At 45.5% G+C, this 15,680-nt stretch overlaps 1 protein-coding gene across 1 annotated transcript in view; it reads left to right on the forward strand.

Annotated features, from left to right (window-relative positions):
* Positions 1-15,680, forward strand: part of MTREX (Mtr4 exosome RNA helicase) — an 865,138-nt gene that overhangs the window by 727,107 nt on the left and 122,351 nt on the right. The gene's annotated exons all lie outside the window — the stretch shown is intronic.

Consider the following 15,680-nt stretch of genomic DNA (forward strand, 5'->3'; position numbering starts at 1 on the left):
CACGAGAGGGGCTTGAGCTATCTTTGGAGGGAGGCACACCTGACTTCCACCCAATGCACATCTTTGTCTCACGCCCATAAATCATTTGCGCACTTGGATCATTTCCTGGGCACAAGGGAGATCCGAGAGGTAGTGAAGGAAGTGAGCATCGAGCCAGCTGCCCTTTTCAGACCATGATGCGCTGACAATATCTATAACGATACCAATGGGCCCACGCCCGAGGGGCTGTTGGAGACTCAGGGAAACCATGCTCCATAAGAAAACTGTAGAGCAACAACTGACTAACTGCATACAGGACTATCTAGCCTTCAATGACTCCCCAGACGTAGCAATGACGACTTTATGTGAAGCGTTGAAGACGGTGGTACGGGGGGGGAGCCGATAGCGATAGCAGCGGCTGACAACAAGGAACGCAAAGAGTTGAGAGGCCCTGTCCCCTCAAGTGCAAGAATTGAAAAGGGTCCACTGTAGGACTGGGACTCCCAGAGTGTGGAGACAACTCAAGGCTGCACAGGCTCAATTAGCAGGAATCGACCTAGATAGGGAGGAATATGCGGTGGCCAGGTAAAACACTCATTCTACGTCGGCGGCAACCGTACAGGCCGCCTCCTGGCCAAATACTTAGGGCACTGAGGCAACGGACTCAAGTGACCTCACTGCGGGGAGAAGATCAAGAGGAAGTCACAGGGGATAATGACATAGCCCAGACCTTCCGAGACTACTATAGGAAGCTATATTCCGCTGATGCTTCCTCTGACCACAGCTCCCTAGATATCTTCAATTGGTAACTATGTCTACTCTCAATCCAGACCAGGCGGCAATGCTAGATGCCCCCATCCGGATCGAGGAAGTAGTTACGGCGATATTGCACCTCAAACTGCCCAAATCCCCCGAACCGGATGGATTCCCAGCCCTGTACTATAAGAAATTTTGTAACATCCTGGCCCTGCTTTTGGTTTGACTGTTCAATTCCTTTGGTATGGAGAATCCAATCCCGACCACAATGCTCGAGGTGGCCGTGGTGGTCCTGCCGATACCTGGCAAGGATAGGCTGCAATGCGGCTCATACTGCCCCATATCATTACTCAATGTGGACTTTAAGATATTGACAAGAATACTCTCCACTCGTCTGAGCCCCTACAGGCTCAACCTGATAGAACCAGATCAAGCCGGGTTAATTCAATCTTGCCAATGCGGGGACAACACCAAGAGGATACTTCATCTCATTGACAAAGCTCACCAAACACGAATGGACGCGCTATTGCTGACAGTAGATGCTGAAAAAGTGTTCGACTGAGTCGATTGGCGGTTCCTAGGCCATACACTGACTAAATTTGGACTCTGGAAGAAGTTCCGGGAGTGGGTCGGATGCTGCTACAAAAGCCCTACAGCCTCCATCAGGGTAAATGGCACCTCCTCGCGATCGTTTGCGATCCAGAGAGGAACAAGGCAGGGATGCCCCCTGTCTCCCTTATTATTTGCCCTGTATATCGAACCTCTTGCGTAGCGGGTCAGGGACAATCCCACTATTCAAGAGATCCCACTCTGAGGGGAAACGCACCAGTTCAGCCTCTATGCGGATGATGTGATAGCGGCGCTGGTGAACCTGAGCGCCTCGCTTCCAGCCTTTTTAACGGAACTTGATATCTTTGGCAAAGTGTCCGGCTACCAAGTTAATGTGGGGAAATCACTCATCCTCAACCTGAACCCGGAGTCATTGCCTGACTCACACGCACGACAACTCCTTGTCCGGCATCTGCACGGAGGCTTCCAAACCGTACCTAGGATTAGACTTGGCGGCGACCGTGCGTCAGACGATCCAGCTAAACTATTCCAAGCTAGTGAAACGAGTGAGGAAGGACGTGGACGCCTGGTGTAAACACCACCTTTCTCTAATAGGCGGGGTAGCGGCGGTCAAGATGTCGCTTCTCCCAAAGGCTTTCTGGTTTCAGACTTTACTGGCACTGCCGCCCCTGGGGTGATTGCCTCTATGCAGCGTGACATTAACCAGTTAATTTGGTCTGTGGCCCGTCCCCGCATGAGCATGGCGTTAGGGTACAGCCGGACAGAATAGGGTGGGCTGGGGATTCCCAACCTCCTCAGCTACTATAAGGGGACCCAGCTGAGGTACCTGGTGGAATGGGCAAGGCCAGAATCCGAAAAAAGATGGCTCTTTCCAGACCGAGCCCAGGCAGGCATCCCTCTCTGGAAGGTTCCTTTCCTTAAAAAAGCTCAGCGCCCACGCAGCTTGATGAGATCTCCCATCACTAAATCGGTGATATTGGTTTGGGACGGAGTAGTGGTCGTCTGGAAACTTACTACCTTCCCATCCCCCCATACGCCACTTTTTGGGAATAGCGAGTTTACCCCGGGCTGGTCTGACAAAGCATATGGGGCCAGGCGGGACACATCGTGCCGATAGGTGGGTCATCTCTTTGACCTTTTCGGGTGTCATCTCATTCCCCCAGACGAAGCAGGAGTACGGGATTCCCAAAACGGAACACTTCCGGTAGCTGGAATTGCGGCATTGGGTACTCCAGCCAGGGGTGAGGGCGGAGGGAGGTCATCGACTAACCCAATATGAGAGGTGGCTTCTCACTAAGGCGAACGATAAGGGCCTGATTTCTGAACTGTTTGACAAGCTCCGACACTGCCCATGCCTACATCCCACGCCGAGCCAGCAGCGCTGGGGGAGGGAATTGGGGGGCGACCTCACGCAGACTGGGAAGGCATCTATTACAGGGCCAAACATACAACCAAGAATGTAGCTAGCTTAGAAACGGACATGAAAATCACCACTTAATGATACCTTACACCAGTGAGCCTCCACAAAGGCAACCCGCAGAGGCGCCCTACCTGCTGGCGCGGCTGTGGTAATGACGGTACGCTCCTACACATTCTGTGGGACTGCCCAAGGCTCTCATCCTACTGGAATAAGATCCTCGACACTCTAGATGACCTATTTGACACACAAATCCCGAGACTTCATGTTTGTCATTCTAGGTCTTCCCAACCCCATCACGTATCCACTCAAAAGCATGAGGGGACGGCAAATGGTTATGGCACTCGGAGCAGCGCTGCCAAACATATTGTCTCACTGGGGTTCCTCCACTTCACCTACACACACTGGTTGACTGCATAGGCTTTGGTATATCCTGGGGATGGAGCGCATCTCGGCCACCCAGAACAACTCCTCGGCTTCCTTCCGGAAAGTGTGGAGCCCCTTCATAACACTGCTCTTGTCAGAATTCCACGAGATCACACAGCCCAAGTAACTGAGTGCTGCATCGCTCAGATCTTTGGCACAACACACCATCTTTCCCAGTTGCTTAATGTGCGAAAACAAGGGTGCAGGAATGAGGTGCGCTTTAGGGGCATGGGACGTTACAGGATGGGGTGGGGGAGGGGGTTGTTGCGGGTGTTTTATGGGGGTACACCTGCTAAAGTGGTAATCTATTCATTGTGGTTCACATGGCTATTGACTCCTTTTTTTTTTTTTTTTACCGATTGTGTCATGCTTATTCAGCCTATGATTGTAATTACGGATTGCCTCCATATTTGCAAATATCTTTCTGCTGCCACTGAATGCCCCCTTTGTTTTGAAATTTTCAATAAAAACATTTAAACTTAAAGGGCCTTTTCAGGGAGAATTACTCCAAGAAGAGAACATCCAAAAAGGAAGTTCACAACCGTCAACATCACATGTCTCCTTCACACCACTGAGTGCTGCATCATAGCAGTGGCAGCATGGCTCCCTCTGTAGGCACACCTTTCTGGGGAGACCCAGAAGAAGAGGAACCACACTGAGAGGGTCAGGACCCTTGAACAGGTGACTTAGCAGCAGAGACCCTCCTACACAAAACATAATGAAGGCAGAATCAGAGGCTTTGTCTAGGAATGAAAGAATCACCTTCGACAAACGGATAATGAACTTAATCCAACATGGTTACTGTATAAACGTTCTACACAAACCACAAGCAAATACATACAGTAAAGAACAGCTGCATCTAAGACAAGTTCAGCAACCTCTTACTCAAGAAAGCAATAGAGCAGATACCATAAAAGGAAAAGAAACAAAGAGTCTACTTCCTTTATTTCTCTGTACCAAAACTGGACAAGACACTCGGATCCATACTAGTTTGAAGTACTCTGAACATGTTTAGAAACACTCAGGATGACAGCACTGCAGAAGGTTATTCTACACTATAGAGACCCCAAGTAAGCGTATCTTTACCTACCATTGAACAGTGTTCACAGGACGTCCCTACAGTTAATCATGGATAAAGATGCTTTATCAGTTGAGGGTCCTGCTTTTTGGAATGAAGTCTGCTCCAAGGGTTTTCACAAAGTACCTCACACTAGTTGCACATCTGCAGAGAATGGAAATACAGGTTTACCTGTATTTAGATGATTTGCTGGTAAAGGAAAAATTGTTCAAAAAGTGACAGGGCAATATACATGCTCTGATAGGAACACAGCTAAAACTGTGCTAGTCCTTGAACTGAGGTAGAAGACGTTCTAGGCTAAATTCCCTGGAAGCGGAAGCTATCCCAGTGCAAAAGAGTCCTTGCAATAATAGTGCAAACTTGCTTTTAGCAGAAAGGTCAACTTCTGACAGTGAGAATGGTGGGAAAAATGATGGGTAAGATTGCATACCTCTAATGTCTCGTGCACAACTTTTTATTTTTTATTTTTGATAGCTTTATTCGGTTGGAACAGACAACCATAAAAGTGCACACATAATACAAAACAGTACAGTTCAGAGGTACATATTACTTTTAACAACTGTGGAATTAATAACGGAGTTGGCGAAAAAAGTAAAGTGCGGTGTGCATATAAAAAAGTGTCAAATAGCAGCAATTATATTTACATATGGTAATAGGGATTCTAAAAGTGCATTAACTCTTAACAGCAATACAATTACATCATACTAAGTAAAAGGAAATAAATTAAGTGTAATCTGCTGTAAACAATATACACCTAAGCACTATGTAATTACATCAAGTATTACAGGAATTTTGCAAGTGCAAAGTGCTCAATGTAAACAGTGGACACATAAAATAATATATCATTTAAAATTACCCTGCTTAATTTCCACTGCCCATCCTAGACAAAGCTATGTACGAAATAAAAACCATTAAAAAGGATAGAGAGGGGGGCAAACCTTTAGAATACCATGCTCTTTCTGGCCCTAGGCGGTATAAAAACAAATCCCCGGCTCTTCCAAAGCCATCAATAAGGACATAGCAGCTTTGATGGAATATACCTCATGTTTTAGGAAGAGCGGTTTAAGATACTCAACTCTAAATGCCAAAAACAATTTACATAAAAGCATAAAGTGCGTGGTGCTTTGCTTTGAAGATCCATCACACGGGGAGGAGGGATGTTTTTTCATAGTGGAGAATGCGATCAGATGATGCACTAGGCCAAGCCGCATTCTGGTTAGAACAAAACGGTGGGAACTTCTAGTGACAAATTTAAGATATCCCTGAAGAACCATAGTAACAGTATACATTTGATGAAATTGGAATGTTTCCTGCTTCAAGATTAAATCTTGCCTTTTTTTGGTCCTATAAGTCAGGAAAGTACTTTTCACTTCATTTTTGGATAAGGACAGGAAATTACTAGGGTCCCCTGTAACCGGTATGTCAAAGATTTCATCAAAGGTTTTAATAATATATTTAAGCCACGGTATCCTACTGGCGTTATCCAACCTTAGGCAGTCGTTTATAATAGCCTTAGTGAACAGGGTCTCTTCCTTGGACCAAATAGATCTCCACAGCTGTAGCAGTCTCATGGCTACAAGGTCCAACAAATGATTCAGGCCCACTTCACTATGTATGACTTCCGTGGAGGCAGAGGTTGGAAGGCATAGAATTTTCTTTAAGAAAATATTCTCTTCGATTTGTAACGCCCCACATAGTTGATGACCCCAGATTCCTGCACCGTAAAGTGCCACTGAGGTACATCTGGCTTGTTATGTTAAATGTTATGTTAAATGATTCTTGTTAAGCGCACTAACACCCGGAGGTTTCTTGGCGCTGGCTGAAGGGACATGTAAATGAGCGGAGAAAAGTTTATTCAGAAAGGGTGAACAAAAAAGTCTTGAGAAGTTTCCTGAACTGAAAAAGGGAATTGCTGGATTTGATAATCAGAGGAAGGGAGTTCCAAAACTTGGGGGCAAGAAAAGCAAAACGACGGCCTCCAAATTTATGAAGTTTAAATTTGGGGGTGACAACCAAGTGATGGGAAGCTGAACGAAGAGAGCGAGCAGGTTGATACAGGGTAATCCGGGATTTCAGAAAAGCAGGACAAGGGCAGTGAAGGGATTTGAATACCAAGCAGCCCATCTTAAAGGCCGCTCTCTCCTTCACTGGCAGCCAATGAAGCCTGCGGAGCAGAGGCCTCGCCGATTGCCACTTAGGGATCTTGAATATGAGGCGGGCTGCCTGGTTTTGTACAACCTGGAGACGGTGTGAAAGGAATCGCGGGAGTGCATGATAAAGGGAATTAGAAAAATCCAGGCGCGATATGACAAGGGACATGACGACCTGACACAGGGCCGCATGTGGAAGTAGGTGTCTGATCTTCCGGATTTTTCGGAGTTGGAACATGCACGAAGAAATCGTGGCACCCACTTGGGCCTTGAGTGACAGTTCGGCGTCGATCGTCACCCCCAGACTCCTGACGGTCTTCAGTGGTGTCGGGGGGGGGGAGCCCAAGTCGGGAGGCCAAAACTGCGGACCCCAAAAAGCGACACTGGAACCAGGAAGAAGTAGCTCAGTCTTTCCAGGATTGAGTTTCAATTGATTCTGATTCATCCATTGATGGATATGGATCATAGCGGCGTGGAAGTTGTTAGTCGCCTGAGGAGAATCAAGTGGAAAGACGAGCTGCAGATCGCCAGCATAATTGAAGACGCTGACGTCCCAATTGTGAAGGGAAAAAATTAAAGGGCGCAGGTAAAGATTAAATAATAACGGGGAGAGTGAAGAGCCCTGGGGAACACCACAAGTGATAGGGGATTTAGTTGCGGTGAAGGGGCCAAGGCGCACGGCTTGTGATCTTCCCGTCAGGAATGACTCCACCCACTTGAGGGCCATGCCCCGGATGCTGGCTTGTTCGACACGGTGGAGAAGGATGTCGTGATCCACCGTGTCGAACGCGGCAGACAGGTCCAAGAGAACCAGAGCCTGTGGTCTCTTGGCATCTGCGTTCTCTCTCAGGGTATCCATGACTGCCAAGATGACTGCTTCCGTGGAGTGGGCCGGCCTAAAGCCGGCCTGGTTGGACTCAAGGAAGCCCGAGCTCTCGATGAAATTAGAGAGGCACCAGGTGACATGGGCTTCAAGGAGTTTTGACAGGTAAGGCAGCAAAGATATTGGGCGATAGTTGGAAGGTTCAGCCGCATCAGCCCCTGGCTTCTTCAGGAGAGGCAAGAGAATGGCCTCCTTGAAGGTACCAGGGACTGTGCCAGAGATGAGGGAAGCATTCAGAAAGGGAAGTATACACTCCGGTAGTTTAAGACAAACCTCCCGCAGTACCGCGGGAGGGCAATGGTCCTCCGGCGAGCCCGATTTTACACGATTGGCTAGCTTCGCCAGGGAGGAAGGATCCAGAATGGGAAATGAAGTGAAAGAAGATAGATTGCCCGGAAGAGTGTCCAAAGATGGTGACGGCTGAGGGGTAAGGGTGATAGAGTTTTTTATTTTAATGATTTTTTCAATAAAAAAAGAGGTTGAGAGCATCACAGGTCTCTTTGGACGGAGTTTGAGCTGGGAGAGTCCTGTCGTCCGTGGTCAGTTCGTTCATGATCCTGAACACCTCACGGGATTTGTTGGTGGCAGTGAAGATTCTATCAGAGATATGCTCCGATTTGGCTGATAAGATAGCCAATTTATATTCCCTCCGAGCGGTAATAAATTTCTGTCTGGATGACAAGGAGTAATCCCGCCTCCAGATACGTTCCAATTGACGTACCTCAAGTTTTATTTGCTTGAGGTTGTCAGAGAACCACCGGTTAGCATTAGGGTGCCTGGTACAAGGGAACTTAACTACTGGGGCAAATTGGTCACTAGCCCCTTTCAACCAGCTGCAGATGTTAGTGTCGATCCTATTGACATCCTCATAAGGGAGGGTGTTCGGGCAGGTAGAAGCCAGGGTGGTTATGAAACCCTTGGGGTCATAATTCTTCCAATTGCGTGCAGAACCACCTGCCCTTAGTGGGGCCTTGATTCGCCCACTAAGTGTGATGGTCGAGTCGACTATGAAATGGTCTGACCATACGCATGGAAGTGTAGAAGGGGTTGAAAGGGTTATATTCGAAGTCCAGACCTGATCTAGTATGTGGCCTTTTGCATGCGTCGGTGAGGTGACTTGCTGACTCAAGTTCAGACTAGTCAGAATCTCAGATAATGCTGAGGCATGCGCCCCAGCATTGGTATCATCAAACCAATAATTAAAATCCCCAAATAGGGCGAAACTGGGTAGTGAAGGCAAGAGGGCAGTCAGGTGTTCGCAGATGTTCTCCGCAAAGTCTGGCATGGGACGGGGCGGACGATATAAAAGGGCAAAAGAAAAGGCCCCCACTTCCGTCCCCAAATTAATAACCAAATTCTCTACTTGTGGAAGTGCCAGGGAAGATGAAGAGATGAGGTGAAAACGTTTCGAGATAATGGCAGCCACCCCCCCACCGGGGTGATCGGCAATACGGTCAGCATGGAGGATAAAATAATCTGGGGGAAGGGCTGCCAAGATGTCAGGGAGAGAATTCTCTGTGAGCCAGGACTCAGTAAGCAAAAGGAGGTCAGGGCTTTCTTGTAGCAGCAAGGTGAAAATATCTGCCTGGTGTCTGACCATTGAGCGGGTGTTTAAAAGTAGAACCCGAATGGAGGTGTGAGTCAGTGCAGGGACCGACCAAGGAGCCGGGGGGCCAGGCAAAAGGGGGGGGTTGCAGGAGATACCGAGTGCAGTGAGTTTCCCCATGGTGACTGAAGGGGGAACCAATCCAGGTAGGTTATAATGTCTCAGTTGACTAGCGGTGTATGAGGTGTTATGGCAAGCATCCCCTGCCCCTTGCCCCTGCCGGCCGCGGATGGGCGCAGACGGGCTTGACTCTGGTGCGACTCCGGCGCGCCTACGCCGCGCCCTCTGCGCTCGTCCGCTTCGCTGACACATAGTGGTCGTTTAAGTAGCGAGGAGACGAAGGGGTGTGGCGAGGATCGCCGTCCACCCTACCCAAAATGGCGCCCACGAGCGCTGAAGAGCACCGGCAAGCGTACTGAAGGAAAGGTAGGAAATTAAAAACAAATGCTGCTAGTAATCAGCGGGGCGGGTGATGGCAGGGAAATTAAAAATTAAGGTCCACCGCTCGTAGTCAGCGGGACCGGTCTGAGAGATAGTTAACACCGCTAGTAATCAGCGGAGGAAGCGAATATTACTTTAAAATTACGAACAGTCGCACTCCAGCAGTCGCAAGCTAGCCCACTGCCCTTGGGCTGCCAGCGATCACAGGAGGCAGAAGGAGGCAGGTCCTAAGTAGCGAGGAGACGAAGGGGTGTGGCGAGGATCGCCGTCCACCCTACCCAAAATGGCGCCCACGAGCGCTGAAGAGCACCGGCAAGCGTACTGAAGGAAAGGTAGGAAATTAAAAACAAATGCTGCTAGTAATCAGCGGGGCGGGTGATGGCAGGGAAATTAAAAATTAAGGTCCACCGCTCGTAGTCAGCGGGTCCGGTCTGAGAGATAGTTAACACCGCTAGTAATCAGCGGAGGAAGCGAATATTACTTTAAAATTACGAACAGTCGCACTCCAGCAGTCGCAAGCTAGCCCACTGCCACTGGGCTGCCAGCGATCACAGGAGGCAGAAGGAGGCAGGTCCTAAGTCCTTTATAGATGTCAATCATTTCTTTAACCCGCCAATTACCTAAATTTGCTGCAAATTAAAAAAACGCCATAGATACTTTTCCTCAGTTTTGCCCTTACCAATGACTGTTCATACTTCCATTCCCCATCTGATGAAAATGAAATGCCTAAATAGCAGAATGACTCCACATTAGTTATTTTGTTGCCCTCTATAATGAATGGTCTCTGATTTCTATATTTCCCAACACACACCATAGTGAATGTTTTAGTTTTATTAAGCAGTAGCCTCCTGTTCTTAATAAAATTAATAAAATTAGCAAACCCTTCAATTAGCTTCTGGAGCCCCACCGGTGTTCTTGATAACAGAACGGCATCGTCTGCATAGAGCAGAACTGGTGTCTTTGCCATCCACCAGGGGAGAGTCCTCAGGGATCTTTTTGAGGGCCTCATCCACTCCATTAATAAATAAAGTAAAAAGAAGGGGGGCCAGCACACAGCCTTGACGTATCCCTCGTTTAACTTTAAAATTGGCGGTGCATTCCCCATGTTGACCGTACCGGACTTTAGCTGATAAGTTTTCGTACAGTCTGGCTAAAAAATAAATGATTGCTTTTGGTGCCCCAAGGTTAAGTAAAACGGGCCATAAAACACCATGATTAACCAAATCAAAAGCACTACTTAAATCAACAAAACATGAAAAGAGCCGCCCCTGTTTAGCGTTGGTGTATTTTCCTATTAGAAGCTCCAGGTTAATGCTTTGTTCCAAAGTACCTAACCCCTTCCTGAAGCCGTACTGCGATTGGGCTAAGATGTTATTGTCCGAGACCCACTCCTCCAATCTGTTCTATAGGAGCCTGCTCATAATTTTGACTGAGGAGCCAAGTAGAGAAATGGGCCTATAGTTCTGTGCCTCAGATTTATTACCCTTTTTGTGAATTGGGATAATTATGGATTCCCCCCAGGTGGGCGGACATCCCTTGGTCACAGCTGCATTGAAGACCAGGGTAAGTATTGGTCCCCATAGCATGGGTAAGGATTTATAAACGTCTATAGGGACGCCGTCGGCCCCTGGCGCTTTTTCCCCCTTACTATTGTTTATGCCTGTCAAAACCTCCTCCAAAGTAATTCCTAGGTCAGTAATTGGCCATTTGCTTGGCGATATTATTTGATTCAATAAAATATCCTCAGGGTTAAAAATACTAGAAAAATGGTCCACCCAGTCGGTGGAACTTACGTGGGTCAGGAGTTCCGGGACAGAGTCATTTTTAAGGAATTTACTATTCACGGTGTCCCAGAATAATTAATCATTGGCAGTTATTGCCGCAAGGTTGAGATTATCCCAAGCTTCTTGCTGCAGTTCAGCCTTCCTGCGTCTGACATTGCACTTATATTCAGTTCTAAAGCTACGAATAGCTGAACTATCCCTGGGTTTAGATGACAAGGCTAATTTCAACTTTTTCAATGATACCGTGCAAGAACGGTCAAACCATCCCCTATCATGTTGTTTTTTATTGGAAATAGGCTTAGTAAGGAGTTCTGAGATTCGATTGTTAATTAAAGTAAAATTGGCTAGTGTTCAGTCGGTTGGATAGTTAAGGATAAATTATCATGGATTTCATTTCGACATACCTGGACTATTTTTTTTCCACCTAATTCTAGTGCCATTGGGGCGTGTTGGCTCGATATTATTATTTACAACAGTACCTGAATCAGTCTTCTTATTTCCCCACACAAACAGTTCCAATGTAATTGGATTATGATCGCTTATTGGTAATACGATAATCTTCGGGATAGTACATAAGTTAGCAATATTAACTGAAACCAAAACATGGTCTATACTACTCTCGGAGGATCTCCCTGTAAAAGTCGGGATATCCTTCCCATTGGCGTCCTTAGCACATTGCAGGATTGCGAGATCAAATTTAATCATAAGTGTTTAAGGTGTTACCATATGTACAGTGCGTAAAGTGTAGACAATCGTCCCCTGCATCAGATAAGAACCCGCATGCTTTGGACATAGACAATGAACATAAGGACAGATTGAAATCCCCCAACCAGATCATGTTCACATTGGTAGAATCCATGTTAATCAATTTGCATAAATCATGTCTCAAATCTGTAACCAGACTATGACGGGTAGAGTTGAAAATATTATTGTAAAAATTGATCAACAAAATATCTCGACTGCCCTTATGTTTAATCAATAATAACTGTGCAAAATGTCCTACCACAGTGCTGTTCATGACTTTAACTGGGAGGTTATTTTTCAATAAAATTAACAGGCCCCCTTTAGCTCTGCCCGACGGTGATGGTAATGCGGGCAGGTTATAAGCCGTATATCCATCTACAAATACGTCTATAGTGCTCCCTGTTTCTTGGAGGCACACTATATCATATCTATTAATGAAATCCTTCCAGACCGGCATATTGATCTTATTAGCCAGGCCGGCCGTATTCCAAGTTACGATTGAGAAACCACCCCCTTGGTTAAGTAACACAGGGTTATCTATGGTACATTTACTGACTGGGACGGTGGAAACTACTGGTGACGTTCGTAGTATACCCTCAACTACCATACCGATACTTTGACACACTTCCTCCTTATCCATGGTTACTTTCCTATTTATAAAATCATTATTTTCTGGGATTGACCTAAAATTTACAGGCCTAGTTCTTTGTAACCTGGACTCTGATGGTACCTCGATGGAACAGTAATTATATCTAATTTCGGTATCAGGGGACCTAAACTGGACATCCCCCCCAGACTGTTGAGTGGGGTTCAGTCAGTTGTTACAGTCCAGTGTGCTTAAAGCTTGGTACCTATTAGATAATAGGGACGTGTGACGGGTATCTTAAGTAATGATGTTGTTAGGTCTACCGGGTTGAAAGTTTCTCCCTCCTAAAGAAGTGTTACCAAGATGTTTATAGAAATATCCAAGCAGGTAGAGCGAGATAGATTGCTCTGGACAGGTATTCCACGCAGCTCTCTCAAGGGACGTCTGTGCCCAGGTTGGATTCTTAAAATTAATTATTACGCAATCCCCTTGCATGGTTTTTCTAGATGAACCTATCCACTGAACCCTCGTGGTCAATAGAATTTGTTTCCCCTGGTCCACAGGAAAGTCACAGTGGTCATATAGCCAATGGAGTACCTTGTTTTTCAGGGAGCCATGATTTTCCGTTTGCCCTATCCCCAGAGGTGGAACTTTAACCATGACTGCTACATACTGACTGCAGTCTGGCAGCAAGTCAATCACGTTCTGCTCTTTCTGTGCTTGAGGTCCCTTGGGCTTATTTACGATTTGGGATCTAATCGACTGCCCTTTGTTATTAGGTTGTGAAGTACTAAGTTGTGCACTCCCTTTAGTGTTTGGGTTAACAGGGTTATCCTGCGGGAGATTGATCAGGTTACTTTGTACTGCTACTGCTGATACACTATCTGTTCAACCCAGCTTCCCAAGGGAAGAAGAGCCTGCTACAAAATCAGTGCACAGCTTGTGAATCCATAAAAGGTTCACACCGCAAAAATAAATAGTTACCTGTAGGAATTGTTGTGTAGCTTGAAGAATTTTTGGAATTTGCAATCAACCTTCCCACTTCCCCTGTTTGAGGTGAATTTGAAAAAGAGTTTGATTGAAGTAGAAGGTATAAGAACAGGAAGCTTTACAAACAATGAAGGAGAATCTGAAAATGATGACCACACTGAGGGGCTTCCGGGGCATATGTCTAACGTTATTCAAGGAAAGATATGGCACCATATGGCTAATAACATAACTTACACATCCCAAACAAAAGAGAAAGGACAAAGAATGTGGGACCCAACCATTAGGTGACAGAATAATATACATCATGTGAATTCAGAAAATTCTTCAAGCTGCAAAACTACTCCAACAGGGAAATAACCGTTTTGTTATGCCACATTTGAAACAGATAATGTGATCTCATCTGCATAAACAGTTATGTTATAGTTTCCATTGGACTTTGTGATGAACATTTGAATTTTTCTTCTTCAAAGATAGCAATGATTTCAAGACCTAGAATTGACCCCTATGTCTGGGCCCTTATAAAAAGTTGCAGGTGGATATGAGAAATCGTTCATTCTTTTTTCAGCAATTCAGAATTTGAAAATCCCTTAAGAAATTGCTCCAGTTCAGATTTATTCACAAATCTTAGAAGGCCCATGCACCTTATCAATTGCTTTTTTGGAATCATTGCCTGCTACATGGCTGTACGGATGAAAAGTGAATAAAAAGTTTAGATTACTAATTAGTTGGAGTGCTGACACATTGATAGGAATTTGATGTTGTAGTTCGAATTCAGAATGCAGATCACTCAGTAATTTGCTGCTTGAAGCTGTACTTGTCTTGTTTGGAGATGATAGCCACACCGCAAGACTAAGCTGTGACTTGAGTTTGTTACCTTGAACCCCTTTTAAAGTGCTGGCAAATTGTAGGTAGAAATTTTTAAGCAGACCATTTGGTCTGGCATATGTTTTATTTGACAGGGTACAAATGTATACCTGTAATACTTTCTGTATCGTTTGAGATTGTTTAATATCTCTTCATCCATACTATATCTTTTTTGCCTAAGGCAAGGTAGAATTGTACTTGTCATTTCAATGGATTGAAAGGCTTTAGTTTCAACCCTTTGCAGAGTCAGGGCTTTATAATCAAGCCTGATGTAGCTGCAAAGGAAGTTGAAACTTTAATGTACTTTGACGTTTCAAGCTGCAAGCTTGTCTGACAAGTTTTTTGTAGTCCAAAGTGCTATTTACTAAAGGTTTGATTGTTGTTCTACCATTTGCATTAAGTCAAATGTATTTGGTCCACATGCATTTCAGTCAAACATATTGGATTTATTTACCTAAATTACGTGTCTACTTGTGAGATTAGCAACAAGCTGATTTTGTATAGGTCGCCGTTCTCTGCAGGCTTAACACCATGCTCCAAATTAATTTGGAGTAGCTTGCAGTGGGAGGTAAGGATGTTTAGTTTGATTAAAATTCCATCTAGGTTTTCTGTGGTTTGACTGAGCTTCAAGGTCTTCTGCTCTCTAACCAGTCACAATCCTGAATGCATGACTTGATCATTATGCATGTGTATAGTTTTTTTGGGCTGAAGTTAACATTCTTTGATGTTAAGTTAGTGCCAAAACAAATGCTAAAAAAACATCAACAGAACCATTTTGTAGGTATTTATATTTAAAGGTAATTTTCATTGTTAAAGACAAACAAATTAAGATTTAGGTAGACATTAGTGTAATAATTATGCTTTTGGTTAGAAGCTTCATATGTGTTCTGTTTATTTCATAAATGCTATGGCTGTGAGAAGGGACAGGTTTAGAAGCAAGACAATTGTAGCAATTCAGTTAAATGATAAAGATTTGGTTACGGTAAGGTTCAAGACATTGGAAGGGCTACAGTTATGGGTATAGTATATTGAATAGGACTATCTGAAAGAGAGAGTTATAGATTCCTTACCTTAGTATTACCCCCAGGTGTGAGACTGGATCCGGAGAAATTTTCTTAACAGTACCCTGCGTGTCGATAGGTTGCTTTGGTCGACTCTGCGTCCGTCTGCGCCGTGGTCGCTGGGATGACGTCGCGGTGCCTACTTAGACACTTCCCCTGCACGCTGACATCAGTTCTTTCTTTTTCGCGCCACCTAGCGCAGACCGGAGAGAGCTACCCCATCATCACTTTCTGACTAGTCTTTTTTGACCTTTTGTCGACTTCTTTTTCGAGACTTCGACTTCTGGTGTCTGAGGGATGTCCCAACGCCAGACCAGGTTCAAGCCTTGCGACTCCTGTCACAAG

The sequence above is a fragment of the Lissotriton helveticus genome, chromosome 2_1 (assembly GCF_964261635.1).
Source record: "Lissotriton helveticus chromosome 2_1, aLisHel1.1, whole genome shotgun sequence".
Lineage (NCBI taxonomy): Eukaryota > Metazoa > Chordata > Amphibia > Caudata > Salamandridae > Lissotriton > Lissotriton helveticus.